General features: G+C 44.1%; 1 protein-coding gene across 1 annotated transcript in view; it reads left to right on the top strand.

The window, feature by feature from the left end:
- Nucleotides 1-22,471, top strand: part of MAF (MAF bZIP transcription factor) — a 323,245-nt gene that overhangs the window by 82,417 nt on the left and 218,357 nt on the right. The window lies entirely within an intron of this gene.

Below are 22,471 nucleotides of genomic sequence, written 5' to 3'. Positions count from 1 at the left end.
TGTCCTTAAGATTAAGGTTTAGATGGAACAGAGGTTTAAGTTTCGACACTACTCGTTAAGTCTAACCTTCTAATTTTAGTGATGGGGAAACTGAGGCCAGCAGGCTTTTCATAGACAGTTGAGCTGATAGAGTCATCCAGGTCTCTTGGGCCAGGGCTCTTTCTGCCCTATGTCCTGCCTGAACTATTCTGGCACTCATAGCTGCGAGGGTCTTTTGGGAGAGAAACCGGTAGGGAGAGTAGGTGACATATATTTCATTGAAGTTAAAAATTGCAGTGATGGTGGAAATTATTCTGAATTATCCTCAGAATTATTAAGAAAATGACACCCTTAAATAAATGTTTGAAAGAAATGAGTTTTGTTGGGGATAATACCTCACAGCCACTTCTCAGAAGTCCAAAGAGAGAAGCAAATTAAGAGATGCCCTTCAAGCAGTTGGGGGGAAAAAAAAACACAGAGTTCCTAATAAATATCTCACCAATCCAATTATAACATTCAAATCAAGGAGAGAAATGCACGGTATCAAATAGAATGAAAGCTTTCTTTCCCATTGAAAACACAGCCTTGCTTCTCATTGTCCGGTGCTGAAGGGGATTTCAAAGTCAGCATTTATAGGAGAGGGGGGGAAAATGCCATGTAAATCAAAGTGAAATAATCCATTTTTTCTGGTGGAAATAAGTGCAGTTGTTTGATGTAATTTTGACATTCAGCATAATTTCAGCATCAACATTAAAGTTAGGGGACGAGGGTGTCTCTGTGAGATTTATGTAGTGAGAATTTACCCAATCAGGAAAGTCTAAGTTAGTCTTTGAATGTAATATGGCCTCATGCAGTTTGGGGAAATATAAAGTCTTCTACTGGATTCACTGCCAACGCAAAGGCAGAAAAGACCTATTTTTATTCATAGTGGGTTTACTAGCATCCCTCCAAAGCCATGCCTACCCAGAACCTCAGTATGTAACATTATTTGGAAATGGGTCTTTGTAGATGTATTTAGTTAAAATGAGGTCACACAGGATTAGGGTGCACCCTAAAACCAACAAATGGTGTCTTTCTAAGAAAAGGAGAGGACACATAGACACGCCTATACACAGAGAAGAGAAGGATGTGATGATGGAGGCAGAGACTGGACTGATGCAGATGTAAACCAGAGTAGTTGGAGGGAGTGTGGCCTTACTGACACCTTGGTGAGGACTCCTGGCATCCAGAACTGGGATAGAACACATGCCTGTTGTTTCAAGACACCCATTAAGGGCACTCTTTATGGCAGGCAGCTCTAGGAGACCAATGTACTGGTCAGACCCCTTCTTCTAGAAACAAGAACAGGTTCATGATCATGATATAGCAATGCCAGGCAGCTGAGAGGTGACTTTTCCTAACAAAAGAAACTGGGTTCTTGGTGTTTTGAGTCAGCATTTGAACTTCTTCCAGATGCCCTCTGAGAAGTTCTAGCTACTCCTCCCCTCCTGTGAAGGAGAAGCAGAAGCCTCTCCTAAAGCTTCCAGCAGGAAACCAATCTGCCTTCCTGCTGATGCTTGTTCTACTTTTATAGTGAAACACCATAGTGATGCTGACACAGTACCCCTAGACCAGAAGTCGAGCCCCGAATGGCTCCCCAGGGAGCATGTTCTGCGCACAGGAGAGCTCGAATGAAGAGCTTCTTGAGCCCCATTTTCTGCCTGGAACCACCCAGCCTTTCAAGGAGACCAGTCAGGTTCATAATCTCCAACCTGGCAGGAGAAGACAGTGGCTTAGAGGGAAGCGGGAGAGAGACACGGAGGGTAGTGGGGAGATCACAGGATGAGTGACCGCTGGGGTATGACACATCCTGGAAGTCTCTTGTCAAGACAGAGGGTGGTCTAATCCCAAAGGGCAAATCACACTGTTTCGTGAAGATGGCTGGTGTGGTGGCAAATGCGATTATTGTTCACAGCTCTTCAGCCACTCTTCTCTCTCTAATAGGATCGACTGCCTAGATTATTTTCCTGCAGCTGCTGTAACAAATTACCACGAACTGGGTGGCTTAAAACAACAGCAGTTTATTCTATTCTCTCACAGTTTTGGAAACCAGAAATCTGAAATTTAGGTGTTGGCAGGGGAAGCCCTGGGGAGAATCTGGGCCTTGCCTCTTCTAACTCCTGGCTGCTGTTGGCATTCCTTGGCTTGTGGCCGCATGTCTTTCTGCTCTGTCTTGACATTGCCTCCTTTTTCTGTGCCTGTCTTTAAACTCCCTCTGCCTCTCTCTTATAAGTGCATTGGCACTTAGGGCTAACCTAGGATAGATTCCTCTTCTTAAGACATTAACTTTATCACATCTTTCTCCATAGGAGGTAATATTCAGAGATTCTGGAGGTTGAGAGACATGGACGTATGCTTCTGGGGAGTCACTGGTCAGCCTCCGCACTACGTGGTTTTGCACTGCCTCTCACTGCAGTACATGGAGTTGTCTTTGAGAGTTCATTCCTTTCTGCTCTCTCCTCTTGCACTCCTGCCCCTTTGCTATGAGATGAGTGCGTCCCAGACAGTGGCTACTCCTTCATTCTGGGACCAGTATGAGACCCAGGATGAACAGACCTGACCTGACCCACAGCATAGAGCAGAGTAGATGAAGCCAAGCTATAAACTAGTGAGCTAGTAATAAATTCTTGTTATTGTACACTACAAAGATCTGGGGCAGCGGGGGTGGGGGTGTGGGGGCGGGGCAGGTTGCCTATTACTGCAGCAAAAGCTGACTAATAAATGAAGATTGCATGTTGGTTACAGGTAGACTCTATAATACTTCTCGGACTTAGAGCATGATGGTCTCTGAAATGTCTGACACCTTATTCATCTGGAGAGTGCTTCTTACTTTTATTTCTCTATAAAGGCTTTTAAAAATTCAGATGGAGGGTCTTGGAAGTATACTGTCACCATTCTTTACTTCCACACATCTAGGTAGCCCACTATGTGTCCTCAGAGGCAGGGACTGTGCTGAAGTGTCTCTATATACCTGAATGAATGCATAAAAATGCAAATGAGTGAGGCATCCACAATTTCTAAAGGTTGTAAGAATAGAAAGGAATTTTGCACTGGGCTGGGGTCCATAGTGGTTCCCTGCAAGGGCCCTGGAGCTGAACTGCGAGGGTTTAAATCCAGATCTTTCACTAAATAAGAACAGGAACTTGAGCTAGTTTCTTAACCTTGCCGTTTCCGTTTCCATGTGCAAAACACAGGACTGGTGTGAGCTGAAAATGAATAAGCTCTTGAAATAGTGGCTGGCACCAGGTAAGCACTCTCTCGGCCAGGGCTCAGCAAACTATGGCCCATGGGTCAAACCGAGCCTGCAGCCTGTTGTATGGCCTGCCAGTTAAGATCAGCTTTTGCACTTTTAAATTGTGAAAAACAAATTTCTCCAAAGGGTAATATTTCATGACACATGAAAATTATGTGAAATTCAAATTTTAGTGTCCATAAATAAAGTTTTATTGGAACACAGTCACGCCTATTTGTTGACATACTGTCTGTGGCTGTTTCTATGCTACAGTGGCAGAGTTGAATAGTTATGACAGAGACCACATGGCCCACAAACCCCCAAATATTTACCATCTGGTCCTTTACTGAAAAGTTTTGTGGCTCTTGAGCTAAACTGTTACAACTTAGATTCTTGGCTCGTGTGCCCAGTTTGGAGCTCAGACGCCAGCCGGCGCGGCCTCACTGCTTGAGCACACCTCAGCTGGCCGGTCTACAGATGATTTCTGCAAAAATCACCACAGATGAGCAGTGTTGTTGATTTCATCGGAAACAGAGCCAGCAGGAAACGGAAATTCGCATCTCCTTCATCTCTCTTCCCTTTATTTTTGTCATCTGCGTGCATCTATTATTACTCTCAGAATGAAGTCTTTCAGGTGATAAATGAGTAAGTAGGAAACAAACGTAACAAATAAATAGATAAGAAAGAAGAACGGGGTTCAGTTGTCACATGTTCGCGGCTTTTTCTGATTTACTGTGAAAATTCAGAGACGTCTTCTTTTCTGCTTCATTATCTATTCCAATTAATTAATTAATCCATTCAGTAATTCGTGAGCACGCACTCATTGATTACTCATATGCCAAAGATTGTGCCAGGCGCTGAGGTTCAAACGGTGAACTGAATGAACGCTTCGATCTAGGCCTCACCAAATTCCTGGTCTCAGAGCCACTACAGGCCCATATGTGGCACTGGGGTGAATTAGATCAAGTCACCCCATTTCTCTAGGCAGAATGCATGGCTTAGCATGCGTAACAGGGACTGGATATCAGCCCAACTCATTTCCTAAGCCAGTGACCTTATGCAGTGCACAACTGGCACGACTACACATGGCCCTGAGCCTCCTGGGAGGCACTAATCGCTAAGAGGGACAGGAGAGACATGGGGGAGAGAGATGGGAGATTGGAGGGGAGGCAGCCCTGGTGGAGCCGAAGAGGCATCTCAGAGGGGGTGATTTGAAGAGGAGGCCAGTACCCACAGCAGTGAAAACAGCCAGGTGATAAGCACTTTTTTCTATTATTGTTTCTTTTAAATATGGGAATTCTGAGGCATGAAGAGTTTAATTATTCTTTGCCTGTTGCTGAAACTTCCTTTGTAAAAGAGAGAGAGAATTTATATGCCGCCATTTAGGCCTTTTCAGTACAGTCACTGGCATGGCATTTTGGCAAAAGCACTAAATGACTTAAGAGAGCTGGGAGACCAAGGAAAGATGTTTTATTATTATTTATTTATTTATTTATTTATTTTATTATTCAGAAGCTTTTATTTGATCATATAAATTGTTACATTCACTTAAGTTTCTGTCTCAACCAAGAACAAGAATTACATCTACCAATATTCTCAGGCCCACTGCTACCGTATAGAACCTTAAATCGCAACTTGCAAGAAAAAAAATAATCGGAGGAATTCATCATGATTGGAAAATCAGATTCTGGAAAATCAAAACACACTTTGCTATAGGGATGAATTTGCATGTGTGGCCGGCTTACAGATGAAAACAAGACTGGACGCCATAGACAAGATCTGCTTCTCTTTCCACCACGTGTTTATTTGCATAGCTACATCGTTTAGCAAATATCCTTGTATCTAAGGCGCCTCTTGACCCTGTCATCTGTATTTTGAAGAGGAGACCCTCCTTATGCGAACCCCCTCCCCCCTTTGAAAACTATATCCAGATGGAATTCTCAATCTGTATAGATGAAAGCAAATATACAAGGTATGTTATAGAATACCACAGTAAGAAACTGTTCTGTTAATAAAACTCAAGGAATTTCTAGTAGCAGCTGTGATAACAGAACCCAGGGAGTATCATGCGGGGAAAGTAATAAAATATAGTAAAAGAATTCAGGCTGTGTCTTTGAAACTCACTCCATATGACAGTTCTAAGCCTGATCACTGCACTACTCAATGCCAAAAAAAGGCAACCTAGGAAACTTTCTTGAGTCCTCGATATATGTAATTTTCCCAGATAACACTTTCCCACATGTAGCCTATTTTTTCCTAAGGCTTATTATCATTTGATGTGACACATGTATTAGTTAGCTAATGCTGTGTAACAAATACTCCAATACTTAGTGGCTTGAAAACAACAACATTATTATCACATGTTTGTGGACCAGAAACCTGGGTATGGCTTAGAGGATCTAAGATAGCTCATAGTATCTTACAAGGCTACAATTGAGGTGTTGGCTAGGACTGTGGTCATCTCAAAAGTCAAATGGGAAAAGACCCGTAGGGAATGATTGGGAGCCATTTTAGAAGCTGTATATTAAACCATATATTTTAATTATTTATTTTTATATCATCATTATCCCACTCAAATATAAACTACATCCACAATTTCTAAGGGTTGTCATCTGTGTGCAGATTTTTTCTGGTTTGTTCCTCACTACATCCATGGTGCCAGATATTTGTTGCATGAATGAACTCAAACGTTTGTCGAATGAGTGAACCAATGTAGAGACTGCTTTGGCTCCCCAGAGGAGTCTTGCGTGTGTCTTATTTATTTTCTTTCTTCAGGGTAAATGAATCTGGAGATTTTTGAGTGTCAAAAGTGTGAGATAGTGTAAAAGCTATTTAGGAGAAAAAGATTTATTTTAACGGTCCTGGTAGGTAGAATAACACCTCTCCAAGGATGTCCATGACCTAATCTCTGGAACCTATGACAACATTACCTGGGATGGCAAACAGGGACTTTGCAGCTGTGATTGAAGTTAGAGACCTTGAGATAAGGAGATTGTTTTGGGTTATATGGGCGGGTCTACTCTTATCACCTGAGTTCTAAAAAAGGGAGCTTTCCTAAGTGGGCTCAGAGAAAGATCTGATGACAGAGGGTCTCAAGATGGAAGCTTGAGAAGGACTTAAACCCCTGGCTAGTTCTGAGGTGTAGGGGGATATGTGTGCAGGACTGCAGAAAGGCTTCTAGGAGCTGAGAGCCACCCCTGCTAGCAGCCAGCAAGGAAACCGAGACCTCAGTACTATAACCACAATGAACTTAATTCTGCCACAACCCGAGTGGGTAAAACTCCCCGAGAGCCCCCAGAAAGAAACACAGCTTGAAAACACCTCAAATTTAGTCTGATGAGACTAAATTGGACCTCTGACCTCTAGAACTGTATAATAATAAGTCTGTGTTGTTTTTATCCACTAAATTTGCAGTCATTTGTTATGGCAACAATAGAAAACAAGTATAACCCTGTTCAATAACTCTGGATGCCTGGAGAAGCTAAGTGGAAAAGAAGCTTTGGAAACAGCAGTGAAGAAGTTTGGCATTTGCTGTCACCATTGAAATGATCCAAGGACCATAAACCCTAAGCCTCTCAAAAGAACCCGATTTTCAGGGAAATCGTGATAGAACCAGGAATTGTGACTTCAGGAAAGAACACTCCATTTTTTAAATACCCATCCACAAAGGGTTAGAGAACTGGGATTAGCACTTTGCTCCAGATAAGGCTCTGGGGAGGGGAAAGTCTTCTCTTGGAACTTCTTGTCTGAGGAAGTTCTGATAGCCTCCTTCCAGGTCAACAGAAAGAGAACATGGCCATGAGGAATACAGGTTAATATCAGAGGACCAGGCTATCCTTAGCTCCCCACCTTTTTATTTCTTTGAGTAATCTTATGGAAGTATAACTAGCATGCAGAAAAGAACACAACTCAATGGATTTTCGCAAAGTGAAAACATCCGTGTGAGATTCTTTGCATATTCATTGAAACAATAGTTGGTTTATTCTCATTGCTGAATGTCAATTGAACAGACAGATTACAGTTTACTTAACCTTTTTGCTGTTGATGGACATTTCAGTTCTTTCTGCTTTGGGACCATCGTGAATGGTGCTGCTATGAAGTTCTTGTACATGAACGCATTTCTGGTGGGTATATGTGCCTGGGGATTAGGCGATTCTGGGTCCAAAGCACCATTTTGGTTCTGCTAGTTACGAAGAATGCAGGCCTAGGGCTAGGTGACATGAGAGATGTGAAAACACAGGGTCAGATCCTGTCTTTATTGCTCATCCTCGATTATTGAGTATTCGTTTTGATTTTTGGTATTAATTGTAATTTTGATTTTTGGTATTTTCTTAATTCTTACACCCAGCAAGTAGGCGTCATTCACCTCACCCTAGTTCTAGCCCTGAGCAAGTCTAAGAAACATAATAGATGCCTCGTGTCTACATTCTTCATGTTCGGCCCAAAAGGTCCGTTAAGGCTATACCAGCTCGAACAGTGCATTAAACACCAGGTCCTCAAAGCTTATTCCTGTGCCTGCACTATTTCATGGGGCATTTTCTTTTATTTTCAAATAGGCTCTTTCTGTTCATAAAGACCTTTGCAATGTGGTCTGAGATTTATTGGCCTGGGGGAAAATACTTCGAGTTTGACATTTAAGTAATTAGTTAGTAGTTAGTTAATTAATTAATTGCGTTGGAGTGACCAGGCTGGTCTCTCGGGCCCCCATTCTCTGTTCCAGACTATATTAATAAAATAATAGTAGTAAAAAAGAAAAAAAAAAAGGAGGGAGAGTAGAGGAGGGTTGCGCTTTATAAAATTCTGGCTGGGTGGAGGGGCTGCACTCACAGCCAGATTCGTCCAGATGCTGCTAACAGAAATTCTCCTTTTCTCCATTTTTAAACGAAGACATTCTCAATCACCCATTTCCTATCTCTTTAGCCAGCTCTATCCCAAGGCTTACACGAGCAGCTATCAGCCTGATAGGATGAGACTTTCCAGGGCTTGGTTTATTGGGTTTAGGTAAGCAAATCCTCTTAAGAAAAATTGTTCATCAGTCAGCCTAATTTACTCGTCCCGGGCAGAACACTTTTTATTTGTTACGTGCATGCAAATCCAGGCTCATTTAAAGCCGGGAGGCAGGGAGAGCTGGGGTTGGAAACGGAGGTCCTAAGCGGAATGATGGTGATTGGTTTCCCCAGGAATGGGGGGTGGGGAACAGGACAGTGGAATGATGACTTCAGAACTGATTGGGACCCAGGGCTGTAAAGCGGGGCCCGTGTTGAGGAATATGCACTAAACATGTAATCATAAATAGAGAAAGGTTTTCGTTTGTTTGTTTTTGTTTTTGTTTTTGTTTTTGCTTGTTCATTTGGCTGACCAGGGCTTCTCTCCTCATGCCTATGCTGGATCATTTCACCAAGCAGTTATTGCTCCCAAACACTGGCTTCCCTCACCCACCGTGGGGTGGTTTGGTGTTCGCCTCATCTGTGATATTGACTCTGGCCCCGTGTCTGGTCCTCACGGTCGCTTTAGCTGCCAGGGCCGCCCTCGAAGCGCACAGTCAGCTCCACATAATATCAAGCTGGTGGCCTCCCAGATGGTCCCCTCTTAAGGCTAACTACTTGTCCTCCCCATCGGACCTTCACCTTCCATTTCTGTCCTCTCTGAATCTGGACTATGTGTGGCATTTTCCTATTTGCAGATTCTCAACATGATTTCTGTACCTTGCACCTGTGATTCTCCTCATTATCACAATTTGGACTCTTTATCTACCAATCGTGCGATCAACCACAATGACTTCTTCCTCTCCCTCCTTCCCCTTGTCAGAGAGCCACTGCTGGGGCACATGACAGCCCAGAAGTAGCACCTGGACAGTTAGAAATATCAGAATTGTGTCACCTTCACATTTTTACAATGACCATTTTGTTCTCATTATCAAAGAAATATATACCTGTGTCTTAATGCACGTAACTTAGAAAGTAAAGATACCTCGTAATCCTTCCCAACCTCTCCAACAGCTTGGCATATGTTCCTCCAAATCTGTATTATAGTATATTTATGTATACGTATATGTGTGCATATATTTCTATATTCCCTTAACTATATATCTGAGATAAGTTTTCACGTCAGTACCCAGAGATCTGTCTCATTCTTTTTAAAGGCTACAGTGAGTTGTATTGTATGAGTGAGTGTGCCATAATTTATTTATCCAATTAAAACCAGAGAATCTTAAAACAGAGCTACTGCTTTCAGGCAGAGACACTCCCTCTACAGCATCTCTGCGGGATGCTAGCCCAGCCCACACAGGGCTTGGGTTTCCTCGGGTACAGAAAGTTTTGACGGAGCCAAGTCTCTGGGGTGGTGTCTTCATTACTGCCTCGGTTGAATGGCTGGCTATTCCAGCAAGATTCAGGGAGGTTTCCAGCTGTGCTTGTGTCCAAGATATTTTAAAGACATGCAGCAGTTCCGGCAGATAACCCTGTAGAATCGCTGCCATGTAGACATTAGGGTTCCCCAATGGTTCATCCTTGGCTCTTTTATCTTTTCACTCTACATAACCTTATCTACTTCCTTGACTTTCATATCTGCTTTGGACTTGAAATATAACTACCGTTCTACCTTGTCACACACAGGTGTAGACACGCGGACTCACCATGTTCAAAACTGATTTCCTCTTTTTCTTCAAGCTCCTCCTCCTCCTCCTCCTCCAGTATTCCCACCTAGTTGGACTCTTAGGGGAAACTGGCTTTCATCCTTGTCAACCTTTTCCATCAACCTCACACCATGCCTTCTAAACATTTCTAGGATGCCTGCCTTCTTCTCCAGGCCTATGGTTACTTCTCTGATTCTGGCCACTGCAGAGCCCGTCTTGTATCTTTCAAACCCATCCAGGGTCACCATCAGAAAAAGCTCAACCGACCACATGTCTCACAGGCCCCTCCCACTCGGTTCTCCGCATCGTGCAAAGTAAAGTACGGAAAACCTTCCGAGCTCTGACTCTGCCTTCCTTTCCACCCTCATCTTCTGCTCTGCACAGGTACTTAACACTCAACTTCTCATTGCCATTCCGTTGGCTATGCTGACTTTTCTCTGGATCCCACACCAGGAGTCTCTCCTGCAATGTTCGAGGGATGGTCGATTACCTTGAAGGCTGTGGGAGGCTGATAAATGAAAGGTGGGAGGTGGGAGGTGGGCGGTGGGGGGTGGGGGCTCCTGGGAGCAGTACACAGTTCAAAGGTATCTCAGCCCGAAACAAAATACAAGTTAACTAACAAATGGTCAAAATGGATTTCCCCCTGAATTCTGGCTACTTCAGTCTCTTTCTGTAAGGCTTATCATCACTTATAATGGCGATAACATTAATAAAATAATAACAGGAGTTTATAATGTAAGGAGCACAACCTTTGTTCCAGGAACCATGTTTGACCTGTTCCCAGCATTGTTAATGTCATTCTAGGTATTAGTACAATGTCACATACAGCCTCCCATTTATAGGAATGGTTTTGGGGTTTCTGGAACTTGCCTGGAGTCACCCAGGTACCAAGCGGTAGGATTAGGCTCCAATCCCAAGCAATCTCTCCCCAGAACCTCTCTCAGCTACATCTAAAGCGGGAGGGGGTGAGGGAGGAGAATCTAATATTTCTGGAACCCAGTGCAAGGTGTTTTTCTCCAGGCTGGTCTTCTAAAGTCCTCACAGTAGGTTTTCTTTTCGACACTAACTGGAAAAGAAGCAGAGGTTCCTGGGTGTCTGGGAAGTGTCAGAGCCAAGTTGGAGCCCAGTGCGCTCTCTCTCTCTCTCTCTCTCTCTCTCTCTCTCTCTCTCTCTCTTTCTCGTTCTACCTCTCTGCCTGCTCTTCCACATGAAAACCAGGCAGGATGAGTGACCCGTGGTAGCAGTGCCAGGTGCACCAGTGTGCCACTCTGGGTTTCCAGGGACAGACTTTTTAAGTCCTAAGACTTTCCAGTTCTCACTGCAAATGCTTCTCCTGCTGATTTCTCACCACATTCCCTTCAACTAAATGGATTGACACGCCGTCTAATTTCCTTGAGTCTTCTCAATCTGAGTGTGGTGAGCACAGGGCCTTATCCTCTACACTAGAGGATAAGGAGAGTTTCATCCATATGTAAAGACCAAAGCAGAGCTGTTTCCCATTAGGAGCAAGAAAGTTGGCCTTTGGAGCCAGCAGCAATGCCCAGGGACTCGGGGATGCTTTGAAGCCTCACGGAGTTCTCTCAATGATTAAATCTTCTGAATCTAAGAAACATTAGGTCACTGTGGACAGTGAGATTCTTTTGTGTGTGTGTGTGTGTGTGTTCCCTTTACATTAACCTTTTGCATCTTGGATAATAAAAAAGTGTATTTTCCCCTGTAAAATGGTGAATTGAAAATTATCACATCTTTGGAGTATATTCAAATAGATAAAAGCTTTTCTTGCTTCTTTTTTTCTTCATTTTAAAATACCTTCAGAGTTGCCCCAAACAGGGAAAATGCCTTCTTTCAGTCATTTCAGTTCTTTTTCATTTTTTTTTTTTATTGACATGTATAATGTAGTAAATGTGCAATTCTTAAGAGCATAATAGCTCGATGAATTTTTATCTACGGATACCGCCATGTGTCCACCATCCACATCAAAATATAGAATGTTCCCAGCATCCAAGAAGGGTCCCTTGTCCCTTTCTAGGTGATATCTGTTCTGACTTCTGTCATCATAGGTCTGTTTTGTCTGATTGGAGCTTCATGAAAGTGGAGTCACACAGGATATATTTTTGGTGCTGGTTCATCATTAAACTTAGCATTGAAAGCTTTGTAAACAAATAGAGAACCACATATAATTAAGTGGTCCCTGATTAAAAAGTCTTAATGAAAGTATGTTTGGGGGAGCTTTTAATAGAAATTCTTTGAAAAAAGGAAAGGAACTTTAAGGCTTTTTATTCCCCTCCCACCAAGAGCAAAATCACTGAATTAATCTGCATCAAATCTAGGCAACATATCTAGGATGGACTGCTTACAATACGTTAACTGGTCTACTCAAAATCTACTTTGTAGGATTTGGAGGGGCCCCTCAGAGACTTAGTCAGATAACCTGGGAGCAGCTACAAACACCGATTTGTGATAAAGCTTGTTTTTACACAGGCAGCTCTAGCTCACCCAGGGTGTGTAGCAATAAGTATGTATTTATTTTAGAATAGTTAATGATTCTTCTAAATGATGTAGAGAACAGCTAGTGGTCAAATAAATTTAAAAAGTATTTCCTGTTCTACCTCCATCTTGGAGATTTATGATGCTCATCAACAATTAACATATTAAAGGTACTGGTAAGTCCTGCTGTAAGGATAGCTATTTGATTTGGTCAAATTGGCATTATCTGAACATCTTTGTCCACAGAACCCTCTTATGATGTAGAGTCTTGTTCTGTTTCATAAAGCTCATGTTTCCTATAACCTAGGTACTGAAAACAAGCAGAAAGGAAATCAGTCTTTGGGTGGAAGAATTTTATGTTTATATCTTTGTTCTGATAAACATATGGCCTCCATCTGTATTTTCCCAGATTGTCCTGAGGTTTTAAAAAAAGCATTTAGATCATCAAAGCAAATATAGTATCACCTTCGAAACTTTTACACAATATCAATTGGAAATACCCACTTTGGAAAAGTTTATTTTATTCATCTTATGTAAACTTAATTTTTCTTATTCTACCGCTAATTATTTTGAATCATAGGGGATCAGAAATGCTTCTCTTTCCCATAACTGCACTGCTGTCTCTAAAAATCAAGAGAGATGAGCCCAAAATGGAACCGAAGGCCCCTGAGCTGGCAAGGGAAGGTCATGGGTGAGCAGGGAAGTGACGGTTATCAAAGAGTCATGTGAGACACTCTGTAATCAGGGTTTATTATCTCTTTCGACCTTTTCTTATGCTGTGTATTGGAGCAATCAATAAATGCTTCCCAAATTCCTCCCCTTTCTCCACAGAGGTCCAGATTTCCTGTCTGCAGGAATCCATAGAGTTTCATCAGTTAAGAATCTATCCCATTATCAGATGGACATTTTATTAGTTCTTCAGCAGAAGTCGTTTCTGCTAATTTGCTAATTCATTCATATGTTCTCTGCCAGCCTCTTGGCGCCCTGGACCATTTTCAGCTTACTTTTATTTGGCCAGACAATGAATTCTGTGTGCTGCTTTTAGTTGTATTAAGTCCTTTGGTGGGAAAGGAGGTTCAGGAGGGACCTGACAGATCTCACTGCTCAAAGAAACACTGCAAGTTTAATGATGCTTTTAAATCACCTGATCTAAAAAATTTTATGAGAGATAAAGAAAGAAAGAAAGAAAGAAAGAAAGAAAGAAAGGAAGGAAGGAAGGAAGGAAGGAAGGAAGGAAGGAAGGAAGGAAGGAAGGAAGGAAGGAATAAATTCCGGTTCTAATAACATTTTGTTGTTTCAGATTGTCAGTTTTTGTCATGCTCTCAATTCAGCTAAATTCAATGTAAAATCAGCACACATTTTTAGTGCTTTTATCATGTGCTAGATTCTGAAAGGAAGTCTCAGAAGATCAATCTTGGCCTTGGTTCTCAAGGAGTATGCAGCTCATCTATTAAAAAAATAATAATAACTAGTAACAAAATCATAATGCATGGGTGTTATCACTGTCCTTAGCACTCTAAGTGTATTAACTCTTTTACTCCTCAACCTTATGAGGTACATATTATTATTTCTGTTATACGTGAGGAGACCGAGACACAGAGAGGTTAACACACTTGCCCAAAGTCACACAGCAAGTCCATGGCAGAGGCGAGGTTTATAGGCTTCGAAGAGGAGATCACTGTACCTGGAGGAAACTGGCTTTTATTGAGTGTTTACCATATGCTAGATCTCATACTAAATTCTTTTATATATTATTTAGTTTTAATTTTCATAAAAGCTTTTAAGACAAAGAAGTATTATATGCATTTTTATAGGTAATAAATCGAGGCTCAGGAAAGTTGAGTATTTTGCCCAGAGTCATGGAGCCTATATGTGGCAGATGTGAGGTTCCAATCTAGATCTGCCTGATTCTAACTTCTGTTCACCATGCATTCTGTCTCCGTTAGGCCAAACCTACAAGTGTTCTCTAGCTAAGCAGCTTTTTATAAAAATACATTCACACGCACACACTCCCTCTCCTCTAGCCACCAGTGGCTTAACTTACTCTAGCTGTGGAATGTTGTCCCTAAGGGGCCTGTGGGAGCAGCCTCACCCTCTCTCAGGCCTTAGCCCAGAGCTGCAGCAGCCGGGTGACTTCACTGCCTTCAGGGCAGACACCTGGCTCCGGATGCCCCAGGGCTTTTCCATGAGAGTCTGTCTTCAGCACCCCCTCTTGAAGTTGGGCGGGGGCGGGGTGGGGCATCACTTTCCACCAGAGCAGGGACAGAGAACAAAGCAAGTGAACCTGGCTGACCCTTGATGAGGCCTGAACTCTGGGAAACACCCAGTGGACTTGTTTGTGGCCAAGAATGCTGAGTCACCTCTGAGGTCATCCACAGATATCTTGTTCTCTCCTTTGTCAGCCACTGTGGGCCTGGGTCACTTAAGTGTTCTGGCTCCAGCATAGGGAGAAGCAAGAGGTCGTTTGGCAGAGAGAGTGTTTAACAGAGTCACAAGTTCGAAGGAATTGCAAACATCTCTCCTGCCCCTGGCTCCATCAGCAGTTGCCTAATGAGGAGGGGATTCACCTGGTTCTCAGGGGACCTAGAGTCCCAACCTGGTTCTATTGCTTGCTTGGTCATGACAGGGGACAGGACCTTTAGCCCTCAGTGTCCCTGGTGGAACAATGGGGATTAACAATAGACCCCATAAAAGGATGCCTGATGGTTAAATACCATAAGTGAGCGGACACCGCCCAGGGGCATGTCTGGAGCCTGCGGGCTGCAATTTCTTTTCTGTGTCTGCTCCTCACAACCCGCCACCCGCCTGCAAATCCCACACACCTTTCCCTTCCCCAGGGCCACTGATCCATGAAGTCGGCACTCACATTCTTGCCTTGCCACCTGGGAGCCAGTCAAGAGAGGGCATCAAAGGGGATGACAGTCAGGTCACTCTGCTTGTCTAACAACACGACACTACTAGGATGGAGAGTGATCCTTCTTCAGGGACGCCACACCTGTCTTGCTTGTCCAGCGCCAAATCACGCTGGGCTCTGCCGCTCGCTCTCTCTGCCCTACTGTCCCTTTGAGTTACATGAAACCATAATCTCCCTCTTCTAGCAGCATCTTTGCATTGCCGTTACCTCTGCTAGAACGGAGAAGACATTTAATGTTCATTCTCACTTGTCCCTTCCTCCGGAAAGCCTCATGACCTGGTCGCTCCTGTCCACTACTGCTTGCATGACACTGCGCCCCTCTTCCTCTCAGCGCCTCACATTCGTTTAATGTCGCTTCCCCACCCGTGTGTATGCTCCTCTGAGAGAGCGCGAGGGACAGAGTCCCATCCCTGCTCTCCTCTCCCCCCCTTCTCCTCACCCCTTCCCTCTCCTTTCCTTTCCCAACCCCATTGAATATTGCCTCCCACGGTGTTTGTCCACAGAGGTCCTATGCACGTTTATCGATCAAAGGCAGAAAGAAGGAACGATACATGCTTGCCGTGGGGCCTGGCATGAACTAACTATGGGAAGTCGACAGCCGGTCTCTTGTAGCTCGCGCTCAGTCCACAGTGAGAAGCAGCTTGTCATGGCGGGGTGCTTGCAGCCTGCTGATGACCTCCTGCAGTCACCACCCTGTCCTGGTCCCGGGGAAGGGCCTCCCTGTGAGTGTGCTCGGTGCTGCACGGCCTGCTGCGTGGAAATGAGCACATGAAGTCTGATGACGCGTGGGAAGGAGCAGGTGGTGACCTAGGTGATGGGCTGGAGACTTCCCCGGCAGGCTGTGCTCCCTCTTATCAAGCAGGAAGCTGGCAGGCTATGTTTTAATCAATTGATAGCATCACTTGGCATCCAGCAGCCAGCTCAGGTTTTGTAAAAGCCCAGGTTGCTGATTTTCCAATCTCTCCATCCTCACGGAGATTTCAGGTTGGGGGCAGGAGGCTGCTGCGAGGCTCCCCCTGGAACACTGGAGAGGAGCCAAGGTTTCACATGCTGCACTTCCCCTGCAGAAGGAAATGAACCCCAGATATAGGGGGAAAAAGAGAAGGAGGAAAGTGCCAAGAATGTCCTGAGGGAAATGAAACTGACATATGACCATGGTCTTCCCTTATTAAGAGGAGGAGCTGTTAGGAACCAGGATGGGTCCAGCTCAAAATTGAAGTCAGTTGAGTTTCTTTAATAAGGATCTTGTCTGTTTGTCCAGTTCTCTGCAGCTATGAACACTTTTCACATCTCCTTTTCTTTTCATGGCTCGTCACATACCCGATCCCATGACCCAGCAGTTTCTGCTTTTGTTGTCCATCCTTTGTCTTCAGTGCCTCCCAGTTTAAGGCTGACCTTCCGTCTTGTGTCAGAATAACTTTCTCGAAGTCTGAGCAGGTCACACCTGGTTCCAGTGGCGTCCCCTCCTGCCCAGATGGGTGCTTGTCATGGTGCACTTATTCTAATGATCACCACCCTACTGCCAGGGCAGGCATCGTGTCTGGAATGCAGGAGGAACTCAGAACATGTTTATGATTAAATGGATGGGTGGATAGATGGATGGACAAATAGATGGATGGAAGGATGAATATAGATGGACAGACTGGTGGATGAATGAATGGATGGATTGATGGGATTGTAAGGGACAGGAAATAGTAAAGAGGCCATGTTGGCGTGTACTGAGATGGGGCAGTATTCACAGTGGGTACATTGGGACATTACACAGTGGCCAAGATCCAGACTCTGAAGTTAGACTAGCAGAGTTTGTGCCCTGATGAATTTGGGAAAATTACTTAAAGTGATCTAAGGCCAGATTTTCTCATCTGCAAAATGAGCTTGGTAGCAGCGCCTTCTCTAGAGGGTAATTGTGAAGCATAAATGAAATAAACCATGGGCCGTGCTTGGTGCCAGGCCTGGCATGCAAGAAATGCTCAGGATCTGAGAGTGACACTCATGATGCTGAGGAAGAGGGGGAGGAGGGGGAAGTCCAGGAGGGGGAATGGGAGGTGGACTAGGTTTTCATGGAGAAGAACACGTGTGAGGGGTCTGCAGTGCTTTTTAGTGTCCTTACGGACCCCCTCCTGCCTCCGTGGCCGTGCCCAGGCACCCTGGACGTGCACTCATTCTTCCATGCTTGCTTTTGGAGCTCTTACTTAGTTTGCCCACGTAACCCTACCACTTCATGTTGCCTTATCTTGGTAAACACACTAAATCTCCCCAGGTCAGTTCTTTCTCTCTGGTGCCTTGCATTTGACATTATTCATCTTGCTTATGTATTAGTCAGGGTAGGTTAATAGCCATAAAAAAATAAACACAAAACACACAACTCCCCCCACCACACACACACACACAGTTTTCATGCAGATAACATTCAATATTTTTATGAAACAAATTCGATGAAGGTCTTCCTGGTTGGGTGGCTCTCCAAGTGGTATTTCAGGGATGCTGGAGTGTGACCCTATCATTTTTCTAGATCCCTGTTGTCCTCTTTATTTAGCTAGCAGATGGAGAAAGAGAAGGAAATGGATCAAGTTTGAGATGTTTATGGACCAGGCTGGAAATGGCATCATTTACCTCACCCACATTCTGTTTGCCAGAACCACGTCACATAACCCTCTCTTAACTGCAAGGAATGCTGGGAAATGTAGTCGAGCTGTTTTCTCAGAAAGAAGGGGAAATAAGGTTTGATGAACTCCTAGTGACCTCTGTTAAACCTGTCTTCCATGTCCACTCTTGGTTGAGACACAGCCTTTGGGTCTTGATACACTGACCTCACACCACCAGGCCAGCCTTGCCCAATTCCATCCAGCTCTGTCCTTGGTCCCTGAGATTTGCCGATCTTCTTATGCTCTCTCCACAGTGAAATCTGTCAGATACAAAATAGAACATATCACCTTGCTTTGGATACCTTTTCTTTTTGCATAATGATGTCCACACTCGAGACCCGTGGTCTCCAGGAGGAGCCTTCTCCTTCCTTCTTTCCTCTTGCTCCTCTGCTTGTCCTAATCTAGGTCATACCGTTTGTGCTTGGAGTTGGCTTTTTTTTTTTTTTTAATTTTAAAATCCAAACCAATTAAAAATGTATTTTGTAAAAGAGTGAAAAAAAAATGTCTTTCACCTCAGCTGAGAATTCTGCCTGCCCAGTTTCACCTGGAAAGGAATTGAAACCGACAACATGTTACTAATTGGGGAATCTGAACAGTCCCTTCTCTGTGGCATGGGTTTTCAACGTAGTGGCTCCAGCATGTGGATATGCACAAGTTTACTGTTGCTGAAATAGAGGTTCTGAGAGGCAGTGTCTCAGACAGACCAAGCAATGCAGTCAAAGTGTATCTGAGGGCAGGCCAAGGATTCTGTTAATCATATACTCTAGAGTAGGGGTGCCCAGCCCTCTGGGGCCATGCCCAGCAAGAGGTGAGCAGCTAGAGAGTGAAGCTTCATCTTTATTTGCAGCCACTCCCCAGAGCTAACATCACAGCCTCAGCTCCACCTCAGATCATCAGGCATTAGTCTCTCATAGGAGCACCGGTCCCTGGTGCCAAAACAGTTGGGGACCGCTGCTCTAGCTCTTGACCCAAGGGAGAGAGTTAATATAGGCTTCCATGGCATCCTCCAATTGTAAGGACATCAATGTCTTTTCTCACTGGCAGCCAGTCTCCTTATCATTTTGCCCATCAAAAACCTGTGGGAAGGAGTGTAGGACTGTGGATGTTTGAGCTGTAAGGACCTGGTTCAAATTCCAGCCCCATCGCTAATTAGCCCTGTGATTTGAGCCAATTGACAATTTCTCTGACTATTAGATTTCTCATCTCTAAAATTGGGTCAACAATGCCAGCAAATGACAAAATCAAATCATTGATACGAAGTATAACACAGACCTTAGCATAGTGTTTTTCCTTCCTTCTTTTGTTGAGAAGGAAATAGGAAATCCCGCCGAGGGTGCAGGGTGGAATGAGTTTTCAAACACTTGGTACCAGGGGCTGCACAACTGGCTCGCCTTCCACTCAGATTCAGGCAAGCTAGCTGGGCTCTATGGAGAGAGACTGAAGACTCCCGCTGTCAGCAGGGAGTTGATCACTTCCAAGTGCAGCTACTGAAATCTGTAATGAAGGCCCCTCCCAGGCAAATCCCATTCAAGTAGGAACCACAGAAAGGAACTGGAGAGCTAACTCAGGTCTTCAAACTGATGCTTATTCACATATTTGGAATAAACCATCCCTGCAACACATCCAGCAAAATCATTATGGGTCTGGGTTTTATGGAGCCCTGTTGGAGATGGTAGACTGGTATGTTAGGATAGAACACAGGAACGCTGTGATGGTACACTAGGATGGCACGGGGGTATACTGGGGTGGAAGGCAGATATACTGGGATAGAATACTGAGAGTGTATACTGGTATACTGGGATGGAACATAGATACACTGGGATCGTGCAGTCAGATGGTATACTGAGAAGTGCCATGCGGGTGGTACACAGGCATGCCGGTGTGGTACACAGAGGTGGTACACAGCTAGGACGGACCATTGGGATGGTGTATTGGATAGTAGACAGGTGTGTTGGCAGGGCACACTGAGATATTGCACAGGTGTGCTGGGAGGTATACCTGGATGGTATCAGGACCTGATACACAGAGATGGCACGTGGGTACAGTACACAGGGATGGTACAGTTATGGTGGGATGGTACACTGCAAAATTCTGTAAATAAAGAGGCTAAGTGGACTCTGGAAAGGGCTTCACTGTTGCCACTTCTAAAACTCACTCCACCATTTGTCACTGTGGCTGATCATCCTGGTTTCTCACCTCCTTCATGGAACCTCGTAGCTGTGTACACCACAGGCTTTGGAAACAAAGTACCTGGTCTCAAGTTCTGGTCCAATCGCTCTTGGCCATGTGACCTTGGGCAGGTTCTTAAGCTTCTGAGGACTTGGCTCATTCTCTCATCTGTAAAACAGAGAAATAAATAACCTTCTTGAGGATTTATTGTAAAGTATGAACTCAGTAATATGTGAAAAGCACATAATGAGTCCTCATTCATTAGCTGTGATTATTACTGGCTATTATAAACTGTAGCATAGAAATGAGGTGAAGACGTCTTGGAAGTTTCGTTGCTCAAAGTTGGAGCTTTACCACTCAGTCACTGAGGCTTTGGGCAAATTATTCTCTAAGCTGTAGTCTTCTTATCTATAAAAGGGGTTTAATAACTCCTAGCTCTGAGTATTTACTTATTTTTTTTTAATTCACTTCGTTCCACAATGACTTTCAAGCAGGATATAAAAAATCACAACAAATGAGATGCAAATAAATCAAGAGTTCCAGGTGAAAGGAAAACCAGGGTAGAATAGGAAAATAAGTCTGGTCATAGGAATATTAAGGAGCTGAGTGCCCATAAAGTGACTGGTTATGCTTGGCACATGGTAGAAATTCAATAAATGTTTGATTCCCCTTCTCATCTGAACATACAGCTTTCAAGGTAGTTTTCTTTCCTTTTTAAAAAACATTTCATTATCAGTTTCAAGTACACAGGACATTGGTTAGACATTTATATAGTTTATGAAACGATGACTCTGAATACTCTATCTTCCCTCTGGCTCTACACATAGCCATTACATTACTGCTGACTACATTCCCTATGCCGTGCTCCCCAGCCCCGTGACAATCTCTCGACAGCTAATTTGTCCTTCCTTAACCCTTCACCCCTTTTCCCCATCTCCCCAACCCCCTTCCCCTCTGGCAGTCACAAGGTAGTTTTCTTATGCTGGAAGAAAATAGGTGGCAAATGATGTTTTCTACCAGGAAAGCCGACTCACAAAAGCTGGCACTCTCCTGCCATGTAAACCCTATGGGGCTGATCCTGGCTTCCTTGGTGACAGAATGATCGGTGGGGTTCCAAATCCAGCAAATCACATCCAGACCTTTATCTGTGCCCATCCCGGAGCCCACACTCCAGGGTCCTGTGCCTCTTGAAGTGGCATCTTTTAGCTCCAATGCACAGCACAGGCCCTTGTGGTCATTAAAATGACCCTGCGACACCTTTTTCCCAAGAAGAGGAGTGTCATTGACAGCTCTGGCCATTGCCAAGTTCAAATTAAAGTAATTACAGCAGCTCCACGTCTGAGTCCTTTCAGACTTTGCTAGTGTCCTCACTCCCTTCTGCCCTGCAGTGCTCTGGGGACTTCTGTTGGCCTTGTCAGTAATGCTTGATGCCCTTGATGTGGAGGTGATCACCTGTGACAGGTGTGAGTTGCCTTAACCTTTTGGAGAAAGAAACCCAGAAAAGACCTTCAAGATGGCCATGGACAGTAATGTGAATCCCTACAGCAGCTCTTTTCCGGACTGCACACATGAGTATACTTACAGAAAATCACATTCAAAAAAAAATTCCAGTGATGGAGACACCAAGGCACAGAAATGACAGACTTTGTTGCCTACGGTGAGACAGGAAATCGGTGACAGGAGCCCTCTGCCATGTGACTCCACATCCACTCAGTCATTGTCATCTTGTCATCCGTCTCGCCACCTTGGTATCGGTCCCCTCACCTAACATTGTCGTGCACTTTGACTACCCAAATCCTCTCTTTTACTCTCAAACTATCCTAGGAGATTCGAAGATGGAAAAAACCGAGAGTCAGAGAGGATAAGTAAGTTCGTCGAGATGACAGTGCAAAAAGGAGTAGAGTTCGAACAAAAATCTACATCCATACACTTAAACACTGCTCTTTACTGTCTCAAATGTTTACACACACTTTATTTCATTGTCTTCTTTTAACTTTTTATTGGGGAAAATTTCAAACATATATAAAATAAACAGAATAGTATCGTTTCAGTTGCCACTTGCTGTGTAACAAGTCGCCACAAACGTAGCAGCTTAAAATAACTGCCATTTCTTATCTCAGCTTCCTTTGGTCCGGAGTTTGGGCATGGCTTGGGTGCTCCGCTGCTCAGGGTCTCACAAGACTATAGTTAAAGAGGTCTCGCCTGAAGTTGGAGATCCTTTCTCAAGCTCTCATGGTGGTTTCCCTCCAGCTGTAGAACTCATGCAGGCTTGTATTTTCAAGGCCAGCAAGAGGGAGTCTTTGCTGCTTTGGCTCTCCAAGCTCAGGGAAGACCTAAACCAACTTCCATGGGTCTGACCCACCTGGGATAAT

The sequence above is a fragment of the Rousettus aegyptiacus genome, unplaced genomic scaffold (assembly GCF_014176215.1).
Source record: "Rousettus aegyptiacus isolate mRouAeg1 unplaced genomic scaffold, mRouAeg1.p scaffold_m13_p_14, whole genome shotgun sequence".
Classification (NCBI taxonomy): domain Eukaryota; kingdom Metazoa; phylum Chordata; class Mammalia; order Chiroptera; family Pteropodidae; genus Rousettus; species Rousettus aegyptiacus.
This window is presented reverse-complemented; position numbering and strand designations above follow the sequence as displayed.